Here is a 16,122-nt window from a genome sequence, read left to right as displayed (position 1 = left end):
TGAAAATTGGAGGGTCATCAGTTTTTACTATGAGGGATTGCAACCAAAGATGAGGCAATTTGTAGAAACAATGTGCAATGGTGAGTTTTTCAATAAAGGGCCTGAAGAAGCTTTTGATTATTTTGATTACTTGGCTGAAAATGCCCAATCTTGGGATGTCTCTTATGTGTATGATTGATCTGAAAAGCAAAAATGCATTGGTGGGGGTGGTAAGTATCAATTGAAAGAAGTTGATGATTTAAATGCTAGGCTTGCATTGATGTCTAAAAGGTTAGAGTCCATTGAACTTAAGAAGGTAAATGAAATGCACGTTTTACCATCATCTTCTGAAAAATGCAGCATATGTGAGGATCCAGGGCATGTGACTGATGCATGTCCAACTATTCCTGCTTTTAAGGAAGTTTTGCTTGATCAATCTAACACCAGTGCATATGGTTTCTAAGAATTCTTCTGGACCTTATTCTAATACATATAATGCAGGTTGGAGAAATCATCCAAATCTCAGTTAGAAAATTGACCAGGTGGGGCCATCTACGCAGGGACCAAGTCAGTATAATCCTTATGCAGCCGCTAGCCAAGGCTTGGGGCCACCTCATTTTCCAAATCAGCCACCCCAAATGCAAAGAAAAGGAGTGGAAGACTCCATACAACAGCTAACTGTTAGCTTGCAACAGTTTATGCAGAGTCAGAGCACGATCAACAACCAAAACTCCCAGGCCATCAATGACATCAGAGGGACTCTCACTAAAGTAACCACCACTTTGAGTAACCAAGAGAAAGGAAAGTTTCCAGCTCAACCCCAGCCCAATCCACAAGGGCACAGTCGATCATATCAGCATTCAGGTGAAGGGAGCAATGTGAAATCAGTGAAAGCTATTACAACTTTGAGGAATGGTAAGGTTTTGGGTGACCCTGCCCATAGTGCAGGAAGTTCAGGTAAAAACGCTAATCCTCCTCTTGATAGTGGTGAGTCGAGTACTTTAAATTCACATAATGATGCATGTTCCATACCTGCACTGTTTCTACAACGTTTGGTTTCTTTGCACAAGGATAAACAGCATGTTGAAATCTTGGAAATTTTTAAGCAAGTTAGGATTAACATTCCACTTCTAGATGCTATAAAACAAATTCCTACTTATGCTAAATTTCTAAAGGATTTATGCACGGTAAAACGCAAACTGAATGTGCAGAAAAAGGCCTTCCTCACTGAGCAAGTTAGTGCTATTATTCAAAATCACACACCACCTAAGTACAAGGAACCTGGGTCACCTACTATTTCATGTGTCATCGGAAACTCTAAGATAGGGCAGGCCTTGCTAGACTTAGGTGCGGGGGTTAATTTGCTACCTTATAGTGTGTATGAACAATTGGGGCTAGGGGAATTGAAAACCACATCCATTATCTTGTAACTTGCTGATAGATGCATAAAAATTCCTAAGGGTGTCATTGAGGACGTCTTGGTCCAAGTGGATAAATTTTACTACCCTGTGGATTTTGTGGTCTTGGATATGAAAGTGTCATCCCGCGCAAATTCTTCACCACCTGTGATTTTGGGAAGACCATTTTTAGCAACTTCTAATGCCATAATCAATTATAGGAGTGGTGTTTTAAAATTGAGTTTTGGAAATATGACTTTAGAACTGAATATCTTCAATTTGTGCAGGCAACCTCAAGAACATGAAGAAATCCAAGAAGTCAATTCATTGGAATCTTTAATTGTAGACACTCCTTGGTTAAACTATGATTGTGATGAGCAGTGGGAGGAATTAGAAGATTCTCTTAATTTAACTGAGTCCACTGATCATTTTTCTTCGCTTTGTGTTGCAGGTGACTCAACTGAGATGCAATGGAAGCTTAAATTTGAACCATTACCGGCAATACAAACCCCAGCACAACCATCCAATGAGAAGGCACTAGTGTTAGAATTGAAGCCACTACCGCCGGAACTAAAATATGCCTACCTTGGACCAGAGAACTCATTCCCAGTGGTGATTTCTGCATTGTTGACTCTTGACCAAGAAAGTAAGTTGTTGAGAATTTTGACACAACACAAATTAGCCATTGGTTGGTCCATTGCCGACATTAAAGGTATAAGTCCTCTCATTTGTACACATAGGATATATTTGGAAGAGGATTGGAAACCCTCTAGAGATAAAGCCCACAATGAAAGAAGTGGTAAAAAAGGAAGTTTTGAAATTGTTAGACATAGGCATCATATATCCAATTGCTGACAGTAAATGGGTTAGTCCAATACAAGTTGTCCCAAAAAAATCTGGTATAACCGTTGTAGAAAATGATAAGGGAGAATTGGTGCCTACTAGAGAGACCACAGGTTGGAGGATGTGTGTAGATTATGGGAAATTGAATGCTGCCTCTAGGAAGGATCATTTTCCTTTGCCTTTCCTTGACCAGGTTTTAGAAAAAGTGGCAGAACATGAATATTACTGTTTTTTAGATGGATTCTCCGGTTATTATCAAATAGAAATAGCTCCAGAGGACCAAGAGAAGACTACCTTCACTTATCCCTTTGGAACTTTTGCCTTTAGGAGAATGCCATTTGGACTATGCAATGCCCCGGCTACTTTTCAAAGATGCATGTTAAGTATTTTTAGCAACTTGATTGAGGACAGTGTAAAGGTATTCATGGATGACTTTTCAGTTTTTGGAAAAACATTTGATGCATGTTTGTCTAATTTGCAGGTTGTTTTGAAAATATGTGAAGAAAAGCAATTGTTGTTAAATTGGGAAAAATGTCAATTTATGGTCCACTAAGGAATAGTTTTGGGGCACATTGTATCCTCTCGAGGCATAGAGGTGGATAAAGCTAAAATAGACTTGATTTCAAATTTGCCTGCACCTAAAAATGTGAAAGATGTTAGATCATTTTTAGGGCATGCCGGTTTTTATAGAAGATTCATAAGGAATTTTAGCTTTATTTATAAACCTCTTTGCAAACTTTTGATGCATGATGTTAAATTTGAATGGACCCAAAGTGTCAAAATGGTTTCAATGAATTGAAAACATGTCTCACCACTGCACCTATCATTCGATCTCTTAACTGGTCACTTCCTTTTGAATTAATGTCTGATGCAAGTGACTTTGCTGTGGGGGCTGTTCTTGGACAACGAAGAGATAAACTGCCATATGTTATATACTATGCTAGTAAAACTTTAAATACGGCACAAAAGAACTATTCCACCACAGAAAAAGAACTACTAGCTATAGTATTTGCATTGGATAAGTTTAGATCTTATCTTTTTGGTTCTCCTGTCATAATATTCACTGACCATGCAGCTCTGAAATTTCTACTGTCAAAAAAAGATACTAAGCCAAGACTGGTAAGGTGGATACTTCTACTTCAGGAATTTGATCTCACAATAAAAGATAAAAAAGGAGTGGAGAACGTGGTGGTAGATCACCTTTCTCGGCTTCAACCAGAAGTTTCTGAGAAGTTTTCTTTAATTTCTGATAAATTTCCTGATGAACAATTATTTGCCGTTGAATATTTACCATGGTACGCTGATATTGTAAATCTCTTGGTTACAAGGAAAACTCCACCTCGTTGGAATGCTCAAGACATAAGAAGGTTGAAGGCTGAAGCTAAGAATTTCTTTTACGATGATCCTTATCTCTTTAAATATTGTTCAGATCAGATCATTAGAAAGTGTGTGCCTAACAATGAAATTTCTAGTGTTTTAAATTTTTTCCACACAGAAGCTTGTGGTGGGCATTTTTCCGCCCACAAAACAGTGGCTAAAGTTCTTCAAAGTGGGTTTTATTGGCCAAGTATGTTTAAGGATGCTTTGAGTTTCTGTAAAGCTTGTGAACCTTGTCAAAAATTAGGGGGAATCACTAGGAGAAACATGATGCTTTTGCAACCTATACTAGTGATTGAAATTTCTGATTGTTGGGGTATAGATTTCATGGGACCATTTCTTTCTTCTTTTGGCTATTTATACATTTGCTTGCCATTGATTATGTTTCCAAGTGGGTTGAGGTAGTCCCTTGTAGAACTAATGACTATCAAGTGGTTATAAAATTTTTGAAAGAAAACATTTTTGCAAGGTTTGGCATGCCTAAAGCCATAATCAGTGATCAAGGCACGCACTTTTGCAACAAACATGTTTCAGCCTTATTGAAGAAGTATGGTATCCATCACAAAATCTCTACTGCCTACCATCCTCAAACCAACGGGCAAGCTGAATTAGCAAATAGGGAAATTAAACACATCCTTGAGAAAACTGTTAACCCAAATAAGAAGGATTTGTCTTTGAGATTGTCTGATAGCTTGTGGGCCTATAGAACAGCTTTTAAAACCATTTTAGGCATGTCTCCAATAGATTAATGTATGGTAAGGCTTGCCATTTGCCTGTAAAGTTGGAACATAAAGCGTATTGGGCAATTAAACAATGCAATTTAAAATTGATGATGCTGGTTGCATGAGAAAATTGCAGTTATCTGAATTGGATAAGCTGAGGATGGATGCCTACAATAATTCTAAATTGTCCAAGGAGAGAATGAAGAACTTTCATGATAAACACATTCAGCGTAAGAATTTTGAGCCCGACTAACAGGTGCTATTGTACAACTCTCGCCTACACTTGTTTCCTGGTAAGTTAAGGTCTCGGTGGAGTGGACCTTTTGTGGTGAAGACTGTTTTTCCTCATGGTGCTGTAGAGATTCTGAATCCTCAAAATGGTAATGTTTTTAAGGTTAATGGTCAAAGGCTCAAGCCTTTTATTTCTAACTTTGCACCTGAGGAATCTACTCTACATTTTCTTGATCCCACTTAGTATAGTTCATTTTCTTTTCTTTTCTTTTCCTTTTTTGTGTTTTTTTTTTTTTCTCATTTATAATTTTATTTTTCTCATTGTTTTCCTTGGTTCTATAGTTATTATTTCTTATTCTCTAGCATTATATTCTTTTCAAAGCGGTTCAAGTACTTCTTCTTTTTCTCATTTATATTTTTAGAGTTGTTTTGCTTTACGTTTAAATACTCTCTCGGGTAAATTCTTCCAATTCTCGTGCATCATTGGGGACAATGCTACATTCTAGTTGGGGGGTGGAAGAGAATTTACCTTATGGTTTGCGTGCTTTAAACATATGTGGTTTGCCTTGGGAAAATAGTGTTATATTAAAAACAAAATAAAACAAAACAAAACAAAACAAAACAAAAATCAAAAATCAAAAAGAAAGAGAGAAAGAAAGAGGAGCACTGAAGATTTACACTGCATTATCCCATTTTTAACATTGACTCGTACCCTTCACATACCTGCATATAACCTAAGAACTACACACTTGAGTCATTTATGCGTAGTTTCTCTTTATATGATTTTATGACTCCATGAATAATTGATTGGTAATACATTCATGTTAATTTGGTTATATAATTTTCTATATTTACATGACATCTCACGAGGTTGAATACACACTCACGTGATTCATTGCACTTAGGGTTCCCTGTGAGCATTGAGAGAGCACCCATGGTGACTATGACACCTTTGTGAGATATCTTTGAGCTATTTATCGTCCTTTTGAGTGTTAATATCAAATCAGAGTTCACAGAACTCAATTTTTTTTTTCTGGATGATTCCTTGTATACTAGTCTTTGTTTTTGATTTGCTAGCCTAGAGGTGACTTCTAGTGGGGAGATAGAAACCTAGGTCTTGTAGCCTACTCGAGATGTGAAGGCTGAGCCACCCCTAGAGGCAGACTTAGTTCATGGACCACTATTCGAACTCAATTCCCGTTGATGGTATGAAGATAACAAATGAAGTGTAATGATTGTCTTAATTGTTCAAGAAAAGGTAGAAAAATAAAGAATGAGCAGAAGAAACGATAAGAAATAAAAATGCGCATGAAATGAAATGCTAATGTCTGCTCCACAGAAATATCACAAAAAGTCAAGGACACAACACATGTTCTCTACGTACGAAGATTCTTCAACCAGTTAATGCCTCAAATGTGTTCACGACAAGTTTGTGAATAAGTTGATCTAGGGTGGTCTCGGTTGGATGTGGCGAGTAGGTGAGAAGATGCTAGGGTGAAGGACCTGACACCTCATAGATAGGTTAGATCCTTTCAAGATTAGTCCACTCCATATACTTAGCGTTGTTCCTTTTATTATGTGCGATGTTTGATCGCGACACTCCTCCCCACATATGATGAGTGAAACCATTTTCTTTGAGTGTTCTTGAGGGTATACCAGTTAGGCCGAGTCAAAGCGACCGTTCTGTAGGTGTCCACCGGCGTCCTAGGTGTACTGAGTCACACACATCACACACACCTCGAGAGTTTACCTGTTTATACTCGAACTTATAAGATTGCATTAACTCTGAATGTGCCTTTGATTAACTTCATGTGAGTATACTGCTCTCAAATCACATATAAACGATGAAACTTGCATGAGTGACATGCTTTGGAGTTGTGTGCATTGAATATGAACAAGCTTGTGTGAAATTCAGTTATGTTCTTGTATGTGAAGTGGTATAATTATATCGCATGTGCATTGATTTCATGATTACTAGAGTGTGTAGTTGTAGATACCACCCTAAGATTCATTCACGTCATTTGTTAGAGACTAGCAAAACGTTAGTTTGGGGGTGTGATTACGCGCTAAAACTGCGTAATTGGACGTCTTAACCCGAGCTTTACGGTTTATATTTTTAATTAAATGTCCAAAATTGTCCAATATTTTAATAAAGTGCCAAAATTATCATTCTTGAGTTTTATTGTGCAATTTATGAATTTTTGGTAATATTTTATCGCAAGAAAATTTCCGGGAATCAAAATCAACACCTGTTCTTATTTCATACATAACTTTTCCGTCGGAGCTCCGATCGAGACGATTTAAATTTTTGAAGAACGAGGAAAGGATTATCTACAACTTTTTTGTTTTGAGTTTTACAAGAAACAGGTTCCAAGAGGGTCAAATTTGGCTAAGAACGCAAAGAACAAAGATGAAGAAAAAAAAAAGAAAAAATAATAATAAAACCATGTTTTGATGTGACCTAGCCATGCATGGCCAGGTCGCGTTAGCTCCAGAGGGTCATAGGGTTTCCTCCCCCCCTATCCTATTTATTCTTTCTTTTTTTTTTCCCTGTGCGGGTTGGGCGCTGCCCCCAGCCAATTCTCTTCACTCTTCTTTCTCTTCTTCTTCTTCTTCTTCTCTCCTCTTCTTGCTTTTTCTCTCCCTTCCCTTAGCTCTCTCCCTCTCTTTCTTCTTCCTTCCTCTGTCCCCCATTCCCTATTCTTCCTCCCTTGAACTCCACTCTCCTGCAGCAGCCTTGGAGGACCAGAACACCCAGCAGAGCCACGGCCAGCCTCCCTCCATCATCAACCACTCTCCAGCCGAGAACTGTACCAAGCACTAGCAGCGGCGACACCTTTGTCTCAGCCTCAACCTCCAACACAGCCACTTTCCAGAAGCTTCACCCGAAAGCTACACAGTTCAACAGATCTGAAGCCACCTTTGCCCCTTGCTGCCGTGCACCACACCAGAGCAACCACCACACTCGCCGAGAACTTCCATTATAGCAAGAGCCCTCTGCACAGCTGTGACAACCTCCAGTTTCCCTCGGGTCCTCTGCAACTCCATGAGTAGCTCCACCCGAGAACACCCTGCTACACAGCCCCTGTCACTGCTGCAATTTCCAGCAGTCCAACTCTCTCTCTCTCTCTTCTTTTATCTTGTTTTCTTATTTTGTTATTTAATTGGATTTGGATACAAGTTTAGTTTTTTTTATATTTAATTTTTATTGAAGTTATTAAGTTTGGTTTGGTTCTAAAATAAAATAAAATAAAATAAAAAGTGTTTTTGTTTTTAAGAAATTAGAATAGTTGTTCTTTTCATTTAATTATTTCTATTTGTAATTTTGTTAAAGGTTTGGTTTTTATTATCTGCATGTGTGTTTGATTGAGTTTCCATTGCATGTTTTAATTTTTTATTTGTAGTTGCCATCTTTAATAATGCGTGTTTAGGTATTTCCTTAAGTAGACTAGGATTTCCATACTTGTTTTTTATTGCAAGCATGAGTGGCTAAGTTCGGTAACTCGGGTTGTGGGTCGATGTCGTTTGCGTTCCATGGTTTATTAGTTATCCTATGATACCATTGTTAAACTTTTATTTGGTTAAAACCGAAAATTGAAGGAATCATTGATAAATCGCTAGCTCTTGCTTCTTGTTTTGTTGTTGACGTTAGGCACATCAGAACTTTGATTTAATCTAGGATTTTAAGCAACTTATTTTTACATAAAATTCGGTTGATGCGTAATAAGAGTTTTTATTTTCTTCCATTTGGATGTGGCCAATTCACTTGATCGTTAGTAATAAAATTTCATCTTATTAATGCCTTGATTGGATTAACAAGAAAATGAGTAAGGCCTAGGAAATTAGTAAACAGTGGAAGCAAACAGACGTTGAACCCGTAACCCGAGTGTCTGGTAAAATTGTTTCAGTTAATTTGTTTAGTTTTGGTTGCGTTATTAGATTTACATTTTTGGAAAATTGATAAAATTTCAGTTTCATTTTGATAGTTTACCCAAGCTTCTCTCACTTTGTTTACTGTTTTCAAAATCGAAAAAGATCAAAAATATTTTCAACCTACATTTGACAGCAACAGGATTTCACTAAACTTGCATAAATACTTTGATACTCAGTGGTCCCTGTGGAATACGATCCTGGACTCATCCTTCATACAACTTGACACTTCTGCACTTGGAAGCATAACTCAGAACGAGTCAAGTTTTTGGCGCCGTTGCCGGGGACCAATTGGTGTCATCAAAGTGTTTCTCAGATTTTAGAGAGGTGTTTTAGAGCTGTGAACGTCTTCACAGCCTAGGTGATATCTACTTCCTCTCCTTTGACTTGTTTGCTTTTATTGCGTTTAAACCGAGTTGTATGACTGGTTGGGCTAGAGATAACACATTTAGACTAGTCAGGACAGAGTCCTAATAGACTCTGCATGGTTAGCCACATGTGTTGGCTTTATGTCCTTAGTCTTTAACACCTCTAGCTCCCTAGTGAGCATCTCAACCTTAGCCTTTAGGTTATCTTCTTCCCTAAGATGGTAAATTCCACCACCATTTGGGTATCCTGCAGGTCGTGACCTATTTGTGCTCTCAGTAGCACTAGGTCCTGTCCATGTGTGGGCTTTTTCTGCTACGTCATTCAAATATTGAATGGCCTCATTAGGATCTTTCTATAAGAACTCACCATTACACATCATCTCCACAAATTGGCGCTCTCTAGGTGTAAGTCCCTCATAAAAATAGCTCACTAAGCGCCAATTCTCATACCCAAGGTGAGGACACAAATTTAACAATTCTTTAAATCTCTCCCAAACTTGGTATAAAGTTTCACTCTCTTTCTGAACAAAGGTTGAGATTTGTCTCTTCAAAGCATTTGTTTTGTGATGTGGAAAATACTTATCAAAATATGCATGAGTCATCTTAGCCCATGACCCAATCGAATGTGGTCTCAATGAATACAACCAACTATTTGCTCTTTCTTTTAAAAAAAAATGAAAAAAATTTAAATCTAACTGCGTTCATTGTACCAAGTTGATTATGAAAAGTTGCAATTACCTCTTCAAATTCCCTAATGTGCACATAAGGGTTTTCGTTTTCAATTCCATGAAAAGTGGGGAGAAGTGGAATCATCCCTGGTTTAAAATCAAAATGAGGTATATTAGGTCGAAGCATAACACATGAGGGTGTGGCAGTGCGTGTACGATGGAGATACTCCTAAAGACTTCTAATGGGTTGGTCCTCATGATGACTCATTGTGAATGAAGATTGTGATGCAATGGATGTTGTATCTGAATCAGGAGGTGTATTAAATAGATTTGCAAAGAGAATGTCAGTATCAGAATCAATGTCGGGTCTCTTTGCAAATCTACCTATAATTCATCCCTATAACTATGCATACACTTAAATAAAAATAAAAAAATAAACTACTTTACTAAACAAAATAAAAATAAACTAAAATAACAGAGAAAGGAACGAGATTACTGCCTTTGATGAATCAATTCAGTAAAATATATTCCTCACAATGCTCCTTGTTGTACCATCTCCCCGGCAACGACACCAAAATTTGATTATGCCCAAAGAATAATGCAGTAGTTGTAGCACAACTTTGGGGTGTCAATTCCATAGGGAAATGGAAAAAAGGAACACAAATGGGCAAATAAGAATAAAAAGAGTAGTAAATGATTTTTAAGGAAAAACAAATTAGTTTTTTCTAGAAAGATTTAAAATTAATATTATTTTTGTGGATGGAAAATCAAGTTTGTAAGAACCAAGGCATCAGGAATCCCTCTCACAAATCAGATAATCAATCTATTTTTAATCCATTGGTTTTCTCAACTAGAGATTTCACATCCCAAATCCCCAATCGGAAGATATAGAATTACAAATCTTTGATAAATTAAAAAGTAAATTTTCTAAATATTATTCATCTCGTTAAAAACTCAAAAGCTATTAACTTTGTTAACAAAATCTAACAACAGCAATATATCCGGAGACAATATCGCAACAAAAGAGTAATGTAACAAAATTAATAGTTTGTCTTGAACATATTCATGGATCCTTACAATTCTATGGAAAAAACACGACTGAATCCATGAAGAGATTCAGATATATGAATATTCAAGCGTGAAATAAAACAAATAGCAATTCATGAACAATAAATAGAAAATATAAAAACATTGAAGAACAACAATATGGATTAAAAAAAAATTGAAATACCTTTATTTGATCAAGTTCATCCCTAGCCAAGGTTAGAGAATTAGTTCTTCATCATAAGATGAAAGAAAAATAAACTCTCAAGAAAAACTTCACAAAACCCAGCCCCTAGTCATCCCCCTTTCTTCACACAAAGTTTTGCTTATATATGTCCCTCTCAAAACCCTAAAAAACGGAATAACATAAATTTTATAAATAAATAAAAACATGCTGAAAAATATCCTCTAGTTTCTGGGCTTGGATTGCAGCTCACTTTTGGCCTGGTAAACATCCATATTAGCGAAATACTATCTCATAATGAATTGTAGCTCCTTTCATAATTTTTCCCACACCATTTGAATCATACCAATTCGATATCAGATGAGAGTGTTGTGATTAAATTACAGAAATATGTCCAGGTTGTCTCCTAACAAATTTCAAACTTGGACAGGCTTGGATTGCAGCCCACTTCTGACCTAGTAAAAGTACGAGTTAGTGAAAGGCTACTTCAGGATAAATTGTGGCCCATTATGTAAGGTCTTCTATGCAACTTGAATCGCCCAAAACCGATATCGGATGAGATAGTTATGATGAAAATACTGAACGGTGCACGAAGACTCTTCCAAAACGGGATTATATCATATCCAATATTCTTTCCTCCAATCTGGGTGGTTGATCTTCTTCATTTATGTTAAGGGTTGACTTCCAAATCTTTTTAACTTCATTCCTATGATGAAAATCAATGAAAATTAATTAGAATTAAAAACTTTATAAAATGAAGATCAAGTCAGAAACTTACCACTAACATATTCAAATTGTCCTTATAAATTAGCAAATAAACAAGAAAAAGTAATGTTCATATTGCACTTTTATGCAATCATCAGAGCCCTAGTGATTTTTTTCCTTGCCTTGTCTAGACACTGCACCAAAGGCCGGTGCACATCGGATTGTGAATTCCAATCTGCTTGCTCTAGTTTTACCTAGCCTCCTACTTATCGTTCTTCTGCATTAATTGCCACCATGGAAAAAGTAGAGTTTTCTCAAACTATCCATGCCATTCTTAATGGATCTAACTATAATCTCTGGGCTCAAAGCAAGCGTAGTTTTCTCATTGGACGGAAACTTTGGCAAATCCCTACTAGTGAACTTGGTACACCAATACAAAAGAAAGGGGAGTCTTAAGCTAAATTTCTTGAATGAATTGATGAATGGGAGAGTAAGAATCATCAAGTCATTACTTGGCTTCAGAACACTTCAATCCTATAAATTCATATTTAATTTGATCAATTGAATTTTCTTGCTCCTAGATATACTACTATTGGTCTTGCTCATCAATATGAACTTTGGACTCTTCTACACAATTTGAAGCAAGAATCTAGACAATCAATCAATGATTTCTTGGCACAGGTTCAACCTCTTTGGAATTAACTTCCTCAATCCCAGATGACAATTGATCAAATGAATCTCAATCAATTTCTTATGGCTTTGCGTCGTGAAAATGAACCAATTCATGCTTCCTTGCTACATCGGCATCCTTTTCCTACTTTGGATAATGTCATATCTAAGATCATTTCTTTAGGAAACCTGTCTTGGCATAACAAAGTCTCCTACCCTAGATGTTGTTTTGGCCATTGCTCCTTAACCTTGGTACGGTGGTCAGTCTCCTATTGCATTTGGTTAGAAGTTTTGTTGGAACTGCTTTAAAAAGGGTTATATGCTTTCTAAATAGCCTACTGTTGAATGTCGATATTGTCATTGTCTTGGTCATATTGTTGACAATTTCCCTACTCGACCTCCTAAATCCAAGGGAGATCAACCTCGACCACGGAATAACTCCATATGTTCAATTTCATATGTTGCTGTTGTTGCTAAATATTCAGAATCCTCAAACTTCCAGTCTTCTTTTTCTCTAAAAGATTTAGAAAGTGTTCTCAAACAGGTTATGTTATCTAATAATTCTTCTGCTTCAGCTACTGTCTCGGGTACATCTTGGCTCTTTGATTTTGCTTGCTGTAATCACATGACTTTTGATTCCTCTTTACTCTCCTCACTGATCTCACCTGCCTCTGCACCTATCATTCACACAGCCAATGGTTCTTATATGAAAATTAATTATATCAGTCATGTTTCCTTTTCCATTCTTTCATTGCCTAATACATATTATGTGCCTAACCTAATCTTGAATCTTATTTCTGTTGGTCAAATTTGTGAACTTGGTCTCAAAATAAGCTTTTCTATTGATGGTTGCCATGTGCAAGATCCGTAGATGAGACAGGTTCTTGAGACCACTTGTAAAGTTCAATGATTGTTTGAGCTTAACTATCTTCATGTTCCAGTTTCCCGATCTCTTTCATTTGCTTCATCTACAATTTCTTCAAAGTCTATTTTTCATCTTTGGCATCTTTAGTTGATTCATGTGTTAGCTAATAAACTTCGTTTTCTTGTTTCTTCTAGGTTATTAGGCTCAGTGAAAATTGAAACATTGCATTGTTCTGATTGTAACTTAGCTAAACAATTAGCTTTGTCATTTAATAAAAGTGATTCTATTTCTGCTACTCCTTTTAATGTGGTGCATTATGATATTTGGGGCCTGTTTCCTACTCCTACTATGAGAGGTTCTCGCTACTAAGTTTTTTTCATTGATGACTATTCTCGTTTTACCTGGATATATCTCCTAAAAAAATATATCAGAGTTACCCCAACTTTATATTACTTTTTCCAGTATGATTCACACTCAATTTTCCCGACTCATTAAATTCGTGTGTATGGATAATGCCATGGAATATAAGGACTCTTATTTTCTCAATTTTCTTCAAAAACAAGGCATTATTGTCCAACATTCTTACCCGGGCACATCTCAAATAAATGGACGTGCAGAATAATGTAAACACAAGGATATTCTTGATTATGCTAGGGTAATTCTTTTATCTACATCTTGTCTTGAATGTTTCTGAGGTGAAGTAGTTACTGTTGTTTTTACCATAAACCATGTTCCTTCCTCCGTTCTTCACAATGAGTCGCCATTTGAAAAATTGTATGGTTATCCACTTGATTATATAACCTTGAAAGTGTTTGGTTGTGTTTGCATTGTTCTATTGCAACCTCATAACTATACCAAACTTGAATCCTGAGTACGTCTTTGTTGCTTTCTTGGTTATGGTATTGAACAAAAGGGATATTGTTGTTGGGATCCAATTTCGAATTGACTTTGAATATCTCGACATGTTATTTTTTGGGAGCATACAATGTTTTATTCTCTTTCAAACTTTTAGGGTTGTGCCTCATCTTCTTCTCTTTTTTTTAATAATCCGTCCATCGACTTGTTTCCTGATAGTTCTCCTACAAAATTTACTGCTAAGGTCAGCAGTTTTGTCCCGTCTTCTATGATCTCATCCTCAGTTTCTCGTTTTGTTTCTCAACCTCACCGTCTTGAATTTGATTTCATAGGTTTGGTGGTACAAACTGTATGTCATTCATAGTGTGTGCATTGCAAGTATATACAATTTGTACCACTAAACCTATGAAATCACAATTCAAGATGGCGATCTAACTCAACATTCTCATTCTAACTCAAGTTCCGCCTCTCCACTTGGAAACAAAATCATCGATGGACTGTTAGCTTTGGTGTATTCCCAAGAGGAGGGTGAATTGGGTATTTAAATTTTTTTCCTAGGTATGTTCAAATAAGCAACAGTAATACTCAGCCTAGGGTCTGTCTTTATACTTATAAACCCAAATAGATATTTAACCAATAAATATACAGATGTAGAAAATAAAGTGCGAAAAATAAACTGTAACTAGATATGTTATCGGGTTTTGGCCAAAGTGCCTACGTCCCCGCCTTGGCTCACCAGCACAAGGATTCCACTACAGCTCACTTAATGGGTGGAGCGGCACCGTTTAAAACCAGGTCAATTAGCGGGGTTGACCTCAACCTATGCCTTACCAGGATGGTGCACCTATCTTTCCTAACTGAGTCTAAGCCAATTCGGAACTATTCCATAGGGCTAGTCTCCCACTTCAGGCCCACGCCTAGAATACAAAAAATGTATATAGATTTTTGTACATGGAAATATGTTTCTCAAACAAGCAGATATGTACCACAGTATAGCTCAAATAATAACGCAAGCACAGATGATAGAAAATATGCTCAGTGCTTAATGATGTGTACTAAACACTCAATATAGTGTAGATAAGCAATCAAGATCTAGAGTGTATTTCTAAGCAAACTTTGAACCACAGTATGAAATATCACAATATCAGTTTAGGGTCTCAAAAGATGCTAATAAGATGATTCAAACAACCTCAACAATATGTTATCAATATACTAAACACAAGAGATGTTTGAATGCAAACTTGAAAAATATTTTTGCACACAAAAATACAGGCTAAGGTATCTTGTAATATCTATGCAAGAACAACAAGCCTATAAGTTATCCCACACAAAATTTATTAGATAAAATCAATGGGAGAACTTAAGCGTAACTCTCAATATCAAAATCAATCAATAAACCACACAAATAAGAGTACTAAGCAATATGGAATAAAGCACAAGCACTCTTAGCGCACTATCACGCCCCAAACCCGAAGATGGGTGCCAGGTGTGAATATAGTTACCTAACTTATCTCTATATCAATTAAACATACATGATACAATATTGAATGAGGGTCCGACCCCGTGGGGTACACGTAAACCCTATACACATTCACATACATATCCATACTCATCAAATATGCAGCGAAAAATGTTCTTTCTATACATACATCATACCATACCAGAGTCTATACAAAACTAGAATATGCGTTCCCAAAATTATAGTACATACTCCGCGTGTCTACAAAACTCAACAATGACAACCCGATTACAAAACTCATACTTACACAAGTACTAAATGTAGCTAACCGACACCCACGCTTCCGAACGCTAGGATGCTAGTTTCGGCTAACCGAAGGACCTGAAAAATATTTGTACATTCGGGCTGAAACACCTCTCAGTAAGGAAGAAAGCAGGTTATATCGGTGTGTGGCATACGAGTGTTATTTCAACGCAAAACATAACACAATACAATACAGTACAATACAGTTCAATACAGTTCCATTACAGTTCCAATATTTTTCACAAATCTGTTCTAGTGCATACGATACCAAATATACAGGCAGTGTCATCACACTCAAGCAAACAATATCCTGTAAAAACCGAAGCCTCACAGCAATATCATGCTAATACAGTGTCCACTCACACCCATTGGTGACCAACCGGAAAGAACAGACGATATTTTACACCCTCGGATATAGAGTCGGACACTCTCACCCAAGATAATTAGCCGAGACATGGTGTCGGCGTACGGTAATTAGCCACCCCTAGCTGATTCACAAAACCAGGAACAATTTTGGAACTCA

At 36.8% G+C, this 16,122-nt stretch overlaps 1 non-coding gene across 1 annotated transcript; it reads left to right on the top strand.

Annotated features, from left to right (window-relative positions):
• The first annotated feature begins 9,294 nt into the window (after positions 1-9,294).
• Positions 9,295-9,402, top strand: LOC131143575 (small nucleolar RNA R71). Its single transcript, XR_009133560.1, has one exon. It is a non-coding gene; the product is annotated as a small nucleolar RNA R71 (small nucleolar RNA).
• Positions 9,403-16,122: the final 6,720 nt, after the last annotated feature.

Source organism: Malania oleifera, chromosome 11, assembly GCF_029873635.1.
Source record: "Malania oleifera isolate guangnan ecotype guangnan chromosome 11, ASM2987363v1, whole genome shotgun sequence".
NCBI classification, from domain to species: domain Eukaryota; kingdom Viridiplantae; phylum Streptophyta; class Magnoliopsida; order Santalales; family Ximeniaceae; genus Malania; species Malania oleifera.
This window is presented reverse-complemented; position numbering and strand designations above follow the sequence as displayed.